The 14,808-nt window shown below is 44.4% G+C and overlaps 1 protein-coding gene across 4 annotated transcripts in view; it reads left to right on the forward strand.

The window, feature by feature from the left end:
• Positions 1 to 14,808, forward strand: part of MAP7D3 (MAP7 domain containing 3) — a 289,399-nt gene that overhangs the window by 208,649 nt on the left and 65,942 nt on the right. The gene's annotated exons all lie outside the window — the stretch shown is intronic.

A 14,808-nucleotide genomic window follows, 5' to 3' on the forward strand; every position in this document is an offset into this window, starting at 1 on the left:
TCAGCAGGTGGAGTGGTAAGCCTGTGCAGTCTTCTAAATTTAGACCTTGGCAGGGTCTGTTAGAAAGATTAGGTAGTGGCCTTTTTGTCTGCCCATATTTCTGGTCAGAGTGAGCTGGGGTCCTGCGGGACCATTACCACCTCGGGGGTGTCACACTCGGTTGGTCGAGTCCCATTTCCCCCATCTCCCCATTTTTCTTTAGAGGAGACTCAACTGTACACCCAAGGCAGTGCTTTTCTCTCTGCCAGTTTGCAGGGCTGTGTTCATTCATATTTTTTTTCCCCATTTAGCTGCTGGTTTTATTTTGCCTGCCTCACAGTTAATGTACGCATGTCTTGTAAGCCAAAGAAGTGTGCTGTGTACTTTCCGAGGGCTTAATGCAGCCGGCCTTTGATTTTGCTCGCAGCTGGAAAGAGAACCCTTGCTATCTTCAGAGCCGGCCAGCTCGAGGGTTTTCCTGACAGCTGCGGCAGGTGGGTGGGTGGTGGAGAGGCTCATGGTTTCCTAACTGCCAAAAGTGCTAGGGATTCCCAGCAGGGTGCCAGCAGGGGGGAAAACGGGGATTCCCTTGCTGGTGCTCGGGTTTTTCTGGGGATTCCCTTACCACGGCTTTGCTTTTTCAGACTTCTTCAGTGCCCTTGGCCTCGTGGTTGCCTTTTTCGACAGGCTTTTCTTCTTTGGTAGGAAACTCCACCATTTTGGCTGTCTTCTCAGGAGCTCCTGCCTAGATTGGAGAGGCAGGAATAAGTTTTGCAGGCCTCTTCCTCTGCTGGAAAGTGTGATTCTGTCCTGTCTTGGTCTTTCCCGGATTTTGTTCTTGCCATCTACAAAGGCGTATTGCATGCATACAGTTGGTGGTCCTATTCCGCCTTCGGTGGCTTTGGCCTTGTCTGGGGAGTTGTGTTTGTTGGCACTTGTGCCTCCTCCATTTTTTCTACCTCCTCCTCCCCTGTCTAAGCGGTTACGTGGAAGGACGCAGGTGGCTGGCTGTCTGAACTGCCCACAGAGGACGATTGTTCTGTGGTGCATATTTTTCACCAGGAAGAGCTCCAAGAGCATATTCTTCAGGTGTCCTCTGTTTTGAGTTTGGAGGAGAACACCAAAGAGGTTTTGCAGGTGGTTGATCCTCTTCTTAAGGTAATTTGGATGGCTCCGTGTTCCTTTTCCATGCATCAGGATCTCCAGGATATAGTTCAAGCTCAGGGAAGGCTCCAGATGCCCCTTTTCGGCTTTCATAGTCCATGCCTTGGCTTTATCCTATTTCTGAGCCTGATAAGGATTCTTTTAGGTCTCTAGTTGTGGATGCTATGGTTTCGGCCATTGCCAAGGGGCATACTGTTCCGGTGGAGGAAGTTTCAGCCATGACGAACCCCCAGGACCAGAGGATGGAGTCTCTTCTGAAACAGTAACATAGTAGATGACGGCAGATAAAGACCCGAATTGTCCATTCAGTCTGCCCAACCTGATTCAATTTAATTTTTTTTTAATTTTTTCTTCTTAGCTATTTCTGGGCAAGAATCCAAAGCTCTACCCGGTACTGTGCTTGGGTTCCAACTGCCAAAATCTCCATTAAAACCTACTCCAGCCCATCTACACCCTCCCAGCCATTGAAGCCCTCCCTCCACCAAACGGCCATATACAGACACAGATCGTGCAAGTCTGCCAGAACTGGCATTAGTTCAATTTTTAATATTATTTTCTGATTCTAGATCATCTGTGTTCATCCCACGCTTCTTTGAACTCAGTCACAGTTTTACTCTCCACCACCTCTCTTGGGAGCGCATTCCAGGCATCCACCACCCTCTCCGTAAAGTAAAATTTCCTAACATTGCCTTTGAATTTACTACCCCTCAACCTCAAATTATGTCCTCTGGTTTTACCATTTTCCTTTCTCTGGAAAAGATTTTGTTCTATGTTAATACCCTTCAAGTATTTGAACGTCTGAATCATATCTCCCCTGTCTCTCCTTTCCTCTAGGGTATACATGTTCATGGCTTCCAGTTTCTCCTCTTACATCTTCTGGCACAAGCCTCCCATCATTTTCGTCGCCCTCCTCTGGACCGCTTCATATCTTCATATGTCGTTCGCCAGATACGGTCTCCAAAACTGAACACAATACTCCAAGTGAGGCCTTACCAATGACCTGTACAGGGGCATCAACACCTTCTTCCTTCTACTGGCTACGCCTCTCTTTATACAGCCCAGCATCCTTCTGGCAGCAGCCATTGCCTTGTTACACTGTTTTTTCGCCTTTAGATCTTCGGACACTATCACCCCAAGGTCCCTCTCCCCGTCCGTGCATATCAGCTTCTCACCTCCCAGCATATATGGTTCCTTCTGATTATTAATCCCCAAATGCTTTACTCTGCATTTCTTTGCATTGAATTTTAGTTGCCAGGCATTAGACCATTCCTCTAACTTTTGCAGATCCTTTTTCATATTTTCCACTCCCTCTTCGGTGTCTACTCTGTTACAAATCTTAGTATCATCTGCAAAAAGGCACAGTTTTGATGTTGCGGCTTTAGCTGTCCAGGTGACGATGTATGGTGGTCTGGTGGCCTGGGCCTGTTTCCGCTGGGCCGAGCATGTGTTGGATCGGGCTGAAGCAGAACTGGACCCTGCAACACAACAGTGATCCAAAACATACCAGTAAATCCACCAAGGACTGGCTGAAAACTAAGAAATGGAGAGCTCTGGCCGAGTCAAAGCCCTGATCTTAAGCCCATTGAGAAACCTGCAGGAGGAACAAAAATTTCTACAAATCCCTCCCTGTGGCCCACGAGACCTGTCCACAGGTAGCAACTTAGGGCACCTTGGAGTCCGTCAAACTGTGAACCAGCTTGTCCAATTCCTCTCCAAAGAGAAAAGAACCTAAAAAGGGGAACATACTGAGTTTGGATTTGAAGACCGTGTCTGCCAACCAACCACAAAACCATAAGTATGTCTAGTAGCTACCCCAAGGCCACAGACTTAGCTGAAGCACGCAACAAGTCATACATGGCGTCAGAAAGATAATTTTAGTAACCTCCTGATCTATCAGCAACTGGTCATTAGATGCTCGATCCAACACAAAGAAGACAGTCCCTGCTTGAAACAACTTACAATCTAAACAGACAAGACAAACAAATAGGTTGCCATGGATACAGTTAAGGGGAATGGTTAATTGCTGGCTAGTTTGGTGGGCATTAGGGAATGGGGTTATTGATAGGTGCCTATCTTTTGTAGAATCGCTCCTAAGAAGATAGGCGTCTATCTCCCAATTAATTTTTATTTCTTTCAGTTATGAGCTTGTTAAAGTTAATTATTGAAGCCAATTTACTAATTAAGTTAGGTGCCTAACTTTAGGTGTCTTATTTTACGAATCTAAAACAAAACTACTCTGGCTCGGCCCAAAATTCGAACACCTGCCCACACTTTTCGCACTACCCACAGGCGATACACTACAGCTTGAGTTCTCATGCAAGGTCCTTGGTATCACTATCGATTCCTCTCTCTCCCTCAATGACCACCTCAACTCCTTGGCAAAATCATGCTTTTTCAGCCTTCACATGCTGAGGAAAGCTAGATCCTACTTCAGCCAACAACACTTTGCCATCCTTGTCCAATCCATCATCCTCTCCAAACTAGATTACTGCAACGCCATCTACTTAAATCTATCAAAAAAAAGTATTCTAAGACTCCAGCTAATCCAGAATACTTCAGCCAAACTGATCTTCTCAAAACGCAAGTCTGACCATGCCTCCCCACTCCTTGCCAAACTTCACTGGCTCCCAATAATCTCCAGAATCCATTTCAAATGTTCCTGCCTGGCTTTCAAGATCATTCACGGAATCCTGCCTCCTCTTATCCCACTGTCTTTCAACTCCTCCAGTCCCGACTCCTCCAGAACTGCCCAAAGGCTTAAACTAGCCTTCCCCTCTCCACGCGGCATCCTCTATTTAGGCAAACTGGGAAAATCCCTTCTCTTCAAAATCACAGATCTTTGGAACGACCTCACCACCCCGCTGCGGAATCTGAGCTCCCTTCAGTTATTCTGCAAACAACTGAAAACCTGGCTTTTCAGCAAATTGTAGCTCTATCCTTCCCCCCTTTCTCTCCCCCCTTCTACACATAAGTTCATGTAATCCTTTTTCTTCTTCTCTACCCACTATTTTAAGTTCTTGTAAACCGTGTCGAGCTCCATTCTCATGGAGATGATGCGGTATGTAAACTTAAGGTTTAGATTAGATTAGATTAGATTATAGAATTTCCCCCATAAGATTTTGACTCTTGAAGCAGGCAGCCCTCCCACCGAAACACGACTCTATGTCGAGTCAGTTCCACCTCCATTCGTGGCTTTCTGAGCAAACTCACCGCAGGTTTGGCTGTCATTTGTCTTGAACTTATTAATATTTTATGATGACATATAGGAGCTATTTTCCCAAGAAGCCTAAGTAGGTACCTACTTGCTGTCTTAAGCTAGGCTCCCTCTTGTAAAAATTACCCTCATAGGTTCAGATTCTATGACTGGTGCTGAGATCTGAGCATTGAAAAGATGGGCGCTGAGCACAACTCTGCAAAGGGTTTGCCACCTTGACAGAGTAGCACTCAGCGTCCATTTTCTTCTGCTGATGCCTCTGGGGCTGGAGGGAAAGGGGTAGAGTTGTTAGGTCAGGAGCACGACTTTGGACTTTGTCTGAAGAGCATGGGAGACAATTTTTTATTTTTTTGCCTACAATTTTTTTTTCAGGTTGGTTAAGAGTGCCGGTTAACTGAGAGTGTGATATCTCAGTCCGGATTTGAGTGAAGATCCTTCCATCTGCAGGCTCTTCAAATCTGTTTCACCATCTCATCACAGATTCCATGAAAGAGTTCAATTTGGAATCTCAGCCCTCTACATCGCAGTGTTCGGTCACGAGTCACTCTAATACTCTGACCTCTATTTTTTCTGGTGCATCCGGTGTTCATGGGCCTGATTGCAGAGCAGTGGGATACTCCCGAGGATTCTTTCCGGCTGACTAAAGCTATGTCTTGGCTTTATCCTATGGCTTCTGATTTCTAGCAGTTTTTTGAGCAGCCAAAGTTGGATTCCGCAGTGGCGCAGGTTACCAAGCACACGGCCCTCCCTAGCAATGGAGATACGATGCTCAAAGTCTCTCAGGATTGCAGAGCGGAAGTTAACATGAAAAAGCTTTTTGATGTGGCTTCTTCAGGTATCAAGGCTGCTGCGTCAGCCTCTTTCGCAGCGCGTGCATATCACCCGAGATTGTGCCATGTGCCCTCTTCTGGAAGAGGATGCCTGTCCCCAGGTAGTGATGGGAAGGCGTGGATTATATGGTGGATACCTTCTACAATCTTATGCAAGTTCTCAGTAAGGTCTTGACTCATGTGGTATCGGCTCACCGGACTCTTTGGATCCGTCATTGGGCAGGTGATTCTGCCTATAAGATGATTCTGAGCAGACTTGCCTTTAAGAACCAGCTACTTTTTGGTAAAGGTCTGGATGACCTCATGGCCAGTGTGGCAGATTGCCGCCCTAAGTCGCTCTTGGAAAATAAGTCTCAGTATGCTTCAGGAGGGAATCATAATTTCTTTTGTCCCTCCCTCAGATTTTATTAGGGTCCCTCATCCTCTTCATTCCAAAGATATTCCCAGGGATACCACCCATGTTATACTTCCAATTCCAGATGTCCACAAGCGTCGTCCCAGAGCGGCACCTAAAAAGTCGCAATGATGCCAGAAATCTAACGGTTGTCAGCTCTCTTTGTTTTACCAAGAGTGGGCTTGAATATCCTTGGATCAGTGGGTGCTGACACAAGATAGACTTCTTTCGCCTCCCTCTGGATTTGTTTCTGAACTCCCCGGCAGGGCGACCGGAGGAGTCAATGGTTCATGCTACCTTGCAGTGTATCTTGGCCATCCAAACAGTGGAGTTCATCCCGGAAGAAGAATCAGGCTTAGGCAGATACTTTTTATACTTCATCATGCCAAAGAAAGAATCCGAGGACTGGAGACCCATTCTGGATCCCAAGTCGGTCAATTGCTTCTTGCAGATTCTGCACTTTCGGATGGAAACAGTGCATATGGTGATAGCTGCCGTTACTCCGTGGAAGTTTCTGGTGTCCTTGGATCTCACGGAAGCTTACCTTCATATTCCAAACAATCTGGATGCGTTTTCATGTTGTTCAGCAGCATTTCCAGTTCACAGCTCTTCCTTTGGACTGTAAATTGCTCCATGCACCTTCACAAAAGTCATGGTTGTGATGGCTGCCTTCCTTTGCAGGATGGGTGTGCAGGTCCATCATTATCTGGACAACTGGCTGATCTGGACTCCATCTTGACAGGAATACAAGTGAGCTGTGGAGACAGTAGTGTCTCAGCTGCAACACTTGTGCTGGATTTTGAACTTCAAGAAGATTCAGCTAATGCTGTTGCAGACTTTGGAATTTTTGGATGTTCAGTTCAATACGCTACAGGGAAGATTTTTCCTTCCTGAGCCACACAGACAGAAAATTCAGAAACAGAACTTTGATCTCTTGGCGCTCCCAGTGCCCAAGGCCTGGCATTATTTGCAGGTGTTGAGGTGTATGGCAGCCTCCCTGGAGGTGGAACCCTGGGCCAGAGTGCACATGCATCCTCTACAGGAGTCGCTCCTCATTCGGTGGTCCCTGCAACATCATCCTCTTCAGATGCCACTTTCCTGGACGGAGCCAGCACACAGCAGGCTGCGCTGGTGGATCCAGGGGGAGGGTCACCGGCAGGGCAGCCTCTTCAGATCAGGGAATTGACCACTATCATGACGGATACTAGCCTAGTGGGCTGGAGAACTCATTTCAGGGAAAGTGGTGCAATTGTTTTCAGACAGCGTCACCATGGTGGCATATGTGAATCGACAAGTGGGCACAAAAAGTGCACCCTTAGGCCAGGAGGCTTGAGTGCTGTTTCAATGATCAGAGGTGCATCTTCTGGATCTCTCTGCGGCACATGTGGCTTTACATAACATAACATAACATAAAATGCACTTGTATACCGCAAATACCATTAGGTTCACAAAGACTAATAATACAAATGAATAAACATCCAATATCTAACTTCCAAAAAATTCCCTAAAAAGATATGTCTTTAAGGCATATCGAAGTTGTTGATACAAATTTGAGACTATGAATATATGAGTTAAATCCCTAGTTCATAAGGCTGCCTGAAAAGATAACAATCGTTCCTGAAATTTCTTATATTTACAACCCTCTACAGAAGGGAATGAAAATAATGAATGAGATTTTCTAGAATGTTTAGAATTTGTAATGATAAAGGATTCCATAAGATACTCAAGAATTGAACCTATTAATGCCTTAAAACAAATACAGCCGAGCTTAAATTTAACCTGAGCCTCAACTGGCAGCCAGTGCAATCAGTGATAGAAATCAGTGACATGTTCATACTTCTTTAAATTAAAAATCAATCTGACTGCTGCATTCTGAATCATGCGCAGTCTTTGAAGATTCTTCTGAGTACCAGCAAGATAAACAATATTACAATAGTCCAACTGACCAAGGACCAGTGATTGAACCAACAATCGAAAGGAGTTAATATCAAAATGTGCTCTAAACATAGTAACATAGTAGATGACGGCAGATAAAGACCCGAATGGTCCATCCAGTCTGCCCAACCTGATTAGTTTTCATAAAGTATAGAAACCCTGATTTTTCATAGTAAGGGTACAATCTTGAATTACACAAAGTATCTTTATGGTTGGCTGGATGCTATAGATTTTATCATTTAGAACAATAGATGTAACATCTTCATTTAAATTTGGTGATGCAAAGAAAAAATTGGTTTTTTTCTGTATTAATTTTCAATTTAAATTCTGACATCCAAAATTCAATTATCTGTAGAATCTCAAGTGGACTTCCTGTCGATAGATCCTGGATACTGGAGAATGGTCTCTCTCCCAAAGAGTGTTCTATCTTATAGTGCAGTGATGGGGTGAGCCACCGATGGACTTGATGGCTTCAACCAAGAACTCAAAAGTCAGACATTTCTTCTGTCGAAGGACAGAACCAGGAAACTTGGGTTTAGACACATTGGTTCAGCCATGGCCAGCTCACGAGCTCCTTTAAATGTTCCCCCCGTGGACTCTGGTTGGTTGGGTCATCCGCTGGATAGCATCACATCCTGGATTGGTGATCCTAGTATCTCTGGACTGACCTCACCGTTGGTTGGATATGTGGATCTGGCTCATCTATAATGAGAAAGGAAGCTCACGCTCCCTCTTCATCGCGACCTATTCAATCAGGTTCTGGTTCCCATGGAGAACTCACAGTACTTTGGTCTTTTGGCATGGCTCTTGAACACTCAGCCTTGATGAAGCAGGGATACTCTGATGTGGTCATCTCAATGCTTTTAAAGTCCAAGAAACCCTCTACTATGGCTGCTTATGCCAGAGCATGGAAGGCTTTTCAGCAGTGGTGTGCCAAAGACCAGGTAGAGCTGGCAAGGGTTCCTATTCTGATGGTTTGGGCTTTCCTTCAGTCAGGTTTAGATAAGGGTTTGGCAGTGGCCTCCCTTAAAGGTCAAGTGGCAGGTCTTTCGTGTTTATGAACACACAATGGTTCCAGTTCGTTGACGGTTCATCCAGGGATACCGCCCATGCGAAAGCCTTTTCTTACATGGAATCTTAATATTGTTTTGCAGTATCTCGTGGAAGCCCCTTTTGAGCCACTGAAGTATGCTACACTTTTGGATCTGATGTTCAAGACTGTCTTTCTAGTGGCTATTGTCTCTGCAAGGCATTCTTCGGAACTTCAGGCTCTTTTGTGTAGATAGCCCTTTCTACAGAAAACAGACTTGGGACCATGAGAGATCAAGTCAACTCACTGGTCAAGAAGGTCTTCTTTCGATTAAGACAGCTGAGAACGATCAGGTCAGCCTAAGCCCAAGAAACTTCAGGACAATGGTCCAAGAAGTCCTCCTCCCCTATTTGGACTACTGTAACTCCGTCTACTACCACTTCGCAGAGAAAGACCTTAAGAAACTGCAAGTACTCCAAAACACAGCAGCAAGGCTTATTCTTCGCAAAACCAAATATGAGAGGGCAAGTCTACTGCTTTTTTTTTTTGAAATATTTTTATTATAATAAAGGGTACAACAAGGCAACTGGCCATACAAAGAAAAAAACAAAAAAAAAACAATGTTCATGTACAAAGAGATAAGAAAAGTACAATAGTACAGAAAATTATGTAGCCACAGCTGCAGTACACCAAATCCATAAGGAGAGCAGATAGTGAGCAAGCAGCAGCAAAAAACATAAACCACCAAAGAGCAAAATAGGGCTGAGCAACACCCCCATAAAGAAACGCCAAAAAGAAAGAACAAAGAAAAGAGAAAATACAAAAGGCGAACCCAGGTACCCCGCCAACCCTCTACATTTTTTAATAAGAAAGCACACGCACCCAGTCTCAACAACCCCAGAGACATACATGCAAACAACATACACACCACAATCAAAAACACAAAACATTCACCCCATTCATACACCCCCCAACCCTCCCCCAGAACGTGCGACCAAGGGCAACTGCAGAAACGCCTGCCAGAGAGCCAGATATGCCAGCACCTCAGGATTAAACGAGCCAATTCAGACATCTGTCCCAACCAGCTCTCAAGAGGAACATCCCCAGCCTGGGTCCAGTAATGCAATATAGTGCGCTTGACAGCCAAAAACGTCAAGTATATAAAGCGCCACTGGGGCAGTGTAAGACCCTGATCCTCAAGCAAGGTCTGGTCCCCTAAAAGCAGCGTCCTATAATCCCATTCCACCTCCACCTGCAAGACCAAGCGAAGCTGCGCAAAAGACTGGTTCCACAAAGCAAGGGTGGGACACTCCAAAAAGGAATGCAAAAAAGACCCCTTCGCATTTGGAACATAAGTCAGTCTCCCAAAGCCCCAACCGAGCGCCCCGTGCCCTGGTAATATACGCCCTGTGAAGAATCTTAAATTGGGTTTCCTGCCAAGCCGCGGACTTCACAAAGACCTTCAAAGTATGAAAATGCTCCTGAAAGGTCTCCGGTGTATAGTGAGCCGACAGATCACGGTTCCAAGCGGTATGTAATTGAGAAAGGCGACCTGCCGCACAACCCAAACCGGCCACCTTATACCAGACAGACAAAGAGCCCCCCTCAGCAGGAATCCGAAAGAAAAACTCATCTAGGGGCCCGCACAGCCACCTAGTCCCATGAAGCTGCTGAAGACCAGAAAAATAATGTCTGGCTTGCAAAAAAGTGAGTATTTGGGAGATCCCATCGGTCCCTGAAAGAGGCAAACGAAGAAAAATAAACCGGATCCCCCTCCATCATATCATGAAGAGTAGAGGCCCCACGAGCAGCCCAATCAGCACAAAGTCGACTGCGAAGACCCGGTGGGAAATCAGGGTTACCCGAGAGGTTGAGAAGTGGAGAAACACTGGGGGTCTTACCTTGAGCCCTGCGCCACCATCTCCATGCCAAACAAAAAGGTCGCAAAAACCGAAATTTGGAAGACAACCCCCCTCCTCTCGGGATTGTGGGAGAATGTAAAAGATTCAAAAATGTATACGGGGCACACCAAGTCGGCCACCAGCCTGTGGGGGAAAACCGGGCAACTCCCGAGATCCCCTCATGCACAAATCGAAGGAGCGCTGCCACATTGTAAACTCGAACATCCGGAAGGCCTAAGCTCCCCTGGCCCCCAGGAAGAGTCATCTTGGCATAGCTAATACGCGCCGAACGGTGACGCCACAAAAAAGCAATGAAGATGGATCGAAGTTTACCAATATCACGTTGAAGTAGCCAAAGAGGCACCGTCTGCAGTGGATAAAGAATCTTCGGCAGAAGAATCATCTTAATTAAAGCAGCCCGTCCGAACAATGACAAAGGAAGATCCTTCCACGCACTGCAAAGCAGTCGAATTCGTTCTATGGCATCCAGAATATTAAGCTGATAGAGAACCCGCGGAACCGGGTGTAAATAAATGCCAAGATATCGCATAGCCGATTTCACCGGGGGAAGTCTACTGCTTAAGGAATTACACAGGCTACCAGTTAAAAGCACGGTTCAGTTTAAAATTGCATGTATGTTCCATAAAGCCATATATGGAGAAAACTCAGCCAGACTCGCTTCTGCCATCCCAGTCTTACAGTCCTTCAATGACTCAGACAATTCAGCGCTGGAAGCTACCCCATGCCAGATCCGGAGAAAATCTCTCTTCAAGACCACCTTTGAATTCCAAGAACCCAAAGCCTGGAACGAACTCTCAAGCAGCTTACAACGACTTACCACGCACTTCCAATTCAGGAAGGCATATCTATTCTCTTCACTACACTGATCTGTTACAACGTATTCATGTTCATGTGGTATACACCTCTGTATCATTTCTAATACTGTGTAAGCCGCAATGATTCCTAGTCAACATTTGCGGGATACAAGAATCAGTATGGTATGGTATACTGTTCCTTCCTTTCCAAAGGTAGTTTCTGATTTTCATGTCAACCAGGAAGTTTATCTGCTTTTCATTCCACAGGGTCGGCATGAAAGGATCAGATTTTGTGCAGATTGGACATGCGGAGAGCCCTCCTCCACTATTTGGAGAAAACTAATTTCTCTTTTCTGATCATCTTTGTACTGATGGCCCAGCTTGCCGAGGTAGGCCAGCATCTAAGACTTCTATCGCCTGTTGTATCCGTATGGCCATTTCATCAGCTTTCATCGCCAGTAGCAAGCAGCCACCGGTTTCTCTCAAGGCCCACTTGACTAGAAGTGTTGATGCATTGTGGGCAGAAGCTCAAGCAGTTCTTACAGATGAAATTTGAAGGGCGACTACTTGGTCTTCTCTTCATACCTTTTACCAAATTCTACCAAGTGGATGTGGTGGCTCGTTCTGATGCTGCTTTTGGAACCTCTGTGTTGCGGGCAGGCACTTCCGTCTCTCCTTAGACAATGACACTGCTTTGGTACGTCATCTTGCGTATAGAATCCAGAAGGGATGTACCAGAATAGAAGATTAGGTTCTTACCTTCAATAATCTTCTTTCTATTAGTCCCTGGAGGATTCTATACAACCCGCCCTCTCAGTATAGGGTGTAAAGATTCAGTTTTTTCTGAATTGCCTGCTTTTTTTTCTCACTCCGTTTTTTCCTCCTTTTTTTCTTCCTTACAGCCCAAAGTATCTTCCAGCCAGCAGATGGGCCCTTTAGGGGATTTTACTCTTACATGGGTACAGTTGTTGCCAATGACAAGTTTCCAGTTCGTGCTCATTGCACACAGCCAGTTAGTTCTACATTGTTCCTAACTGTTCTCTGTTTTGTCTTTTGGCTGTTTATTAATATTGTTGTTTTTTTCTTGCAGAACAGATTTTACTTATGTTTCATGGGTATTTCCCAGTGTCTCCTCCTTTGTTGTTATCTTGTTCCAGTGTGTGTTGCTTGTCTTTTTGACATAACTATAGGTGGCTCTGTCTCTCTCTCAGTAGTAGGAGGAGCACATGGTGAGAAAGTGTTGGTTTTCTGCAAGTACTGGATCACGGCTATGAATTGGACACCTTGCATATAGAATCCTCCAGGGGCTACCAGAAAGAAGATTATCGAAGGTAAGAACCTAATCTTCCATTATAAAAGTGCAACACCTAAAGTGGAATATGTTGTATGGTGGAATACAGTATGTATCACCACCAAATATGAGAGTGTTATAGCTGCAAAACACAATTCTACCAGTACATTTCTCAAAGTATGGGACCCTGTTCAATCTTATTGTAGTAAAGACCATTGATGTATTAAGGCTAATGTCTGTGTCAAACCTTCAAAATTTGACTTGGCTGATTGTTGTTGCATGGTGCTTACTGGACACCCACCCCCCTTTTTTTCTACTACTATACCTGCCGATATATTTTTATTCTAACATTTTAAGCTGGTTTTGTGCTACGAGTTTGACATGTTTTGATTAGTTGTAACATGTTTAAAACACTATTATTTACACAGATTTTAATGTAGCTTGTCTGTAACATGTCCTGCTTCCATTTCTGTACTTACAGTTTTTGTTATGTTTGGATTTATATCATATATATGCTATAATGTTATATTATTAATTAAAATTTCAATAAAAAAATAAACAATTTTTCTTTTGAATAAAATAAAATTGCAAAACCAACAAAACATTAAATTTGAGAGTTATGTATTTAAAGTTCTTTAAGCTATGTATGGTAATTGTAACAATGATGAAACTAAAATAGATAGAATAGAATTGCTAATCAATGTGATGGATGTGCTTGTTTTTGAGTACAAATTAACTCAAAACGCAGCTTGATAGTTGACAAGCAAACACGCATTTCATCATCCACTATCTGCAGTCGTTCTCTTTTTTTTTTCCGATTTAATTTCTGTCAGAGCTGAAAATCTAAGTTCGCAAAGATAAGAAGATCCAAACAGTTACAAAGCCTTGACTACTTTGTTGCTCAAGTTAAGATAACTACTGTATAAAAAATATAAATAAAACTAAAATTATATGTCGTTAGTTTTCAAGGACAAATCATGACAAAGAATGATGCTTGTGTGGGTGGCTGTATCCTTACGCACACAAACATTCATATGCAACATTCACAGACTCCTGCATATGCGACATACATGTTATCTATTCTATTGTATGCTTAAGAAGGGAAATTTTAAAAATAAAGTAAAATTCTGGAATCTCTTGTGGCACACCTGGAATCTCTTCGGGGCAAACCACTGTGTCGTGGCACACAGTTTGAGAGACATTGGCCTGTCTAGTCTGCCTAATCATACCATCTATTTTCCTTTCCTCTCTCCCAGAGAACCGATGTACTTGTCCCAAGCATTCTTGAATTTAGCTACATGTTTTGACTCCTCCACTGGGAGGCCATTTTATGCACTCACCACCCCTTCTATGAAAAAATATTTTCTGAGGTTACTTCTTAGTCTATCCCCTTTTATTTTCAACCTATGCCTCCTTATTCCAGAGTTTCCTTTCAATTGAAAGAGACTCGCTTCATGTGCATTTATGCCATGTAGGTATTTAAACATATCTATAATATCTCCCCTCCCGCCTTTCATCCAAACAGTGGCATAGTAAGGGTGGGGGGGTCCATCCCATGTGCCATCTTGGTGAGGGCGCAGGCACCTGTTCTCTCCATGCCGCATGTGTACGCCACTTCCTTTCTCCCATACTTCTGTATTATTCCTAGTGCAAGCAGCAACCCCCAACCTGCTTTTGCACTAGCTTCAACTCTTCAACTGACTTCACTTCCTGGACCCGCTCCTAGGAAGTGATGTCAGGAAGAGCTGGCACTGGCGCGACAGCAGGTTGGTGGTTGCTGCTCACCTCAGGAATGTTACATTTGGCAGGAAGGAGGGCGGGAGGGGCACCACCACCCCGGGCACCTCTCACCCTTGCTACGCCACTGCATCCAAAATATACATATTGAGATCTTTAAGTATGTCCTCATATGCTTTATGACAAAGATCGCCGACCATTTTGGTAGCTATCCTCTGGACCATCCTGTTTATATCTTTTTGAAGCTACAGTCTCCAGAATTGTTTACACAGCATTCTAAATGAGATTTCACCAGAATCTTTACAGTGACATAATTACCTCCTTTTTTTTTACTGGCCATTCATCTTCCTATGCACCCAAGCATTCTTCTAGCTTTTGCTATCATCTTTTCAACGTTAGGCCACTTTAAGATCATCACGTACTATCATAACCAAGTCCTGCTTCTCTTTCCTGCACCCCCTTAACTACACCGTTCCCTTGGGTTTTTGCAGCCCTAATGCAGGACCTGTATTTATTTT

Source organism: Geotrypetes seraphini, chromosome 5, assembly GCF_902459505.1.
Source record: "Geotrypetes seraphini chromosome 5, aGeoSer1.1, whole genome shotgun sequence".
Taxonomy (NCBI): Eukaryota; Metazoa; Chordata; class Amphibia; order Gymnophiona; family Dermophiidae; genus Geotrypetes; species Geotrypetes seraphini.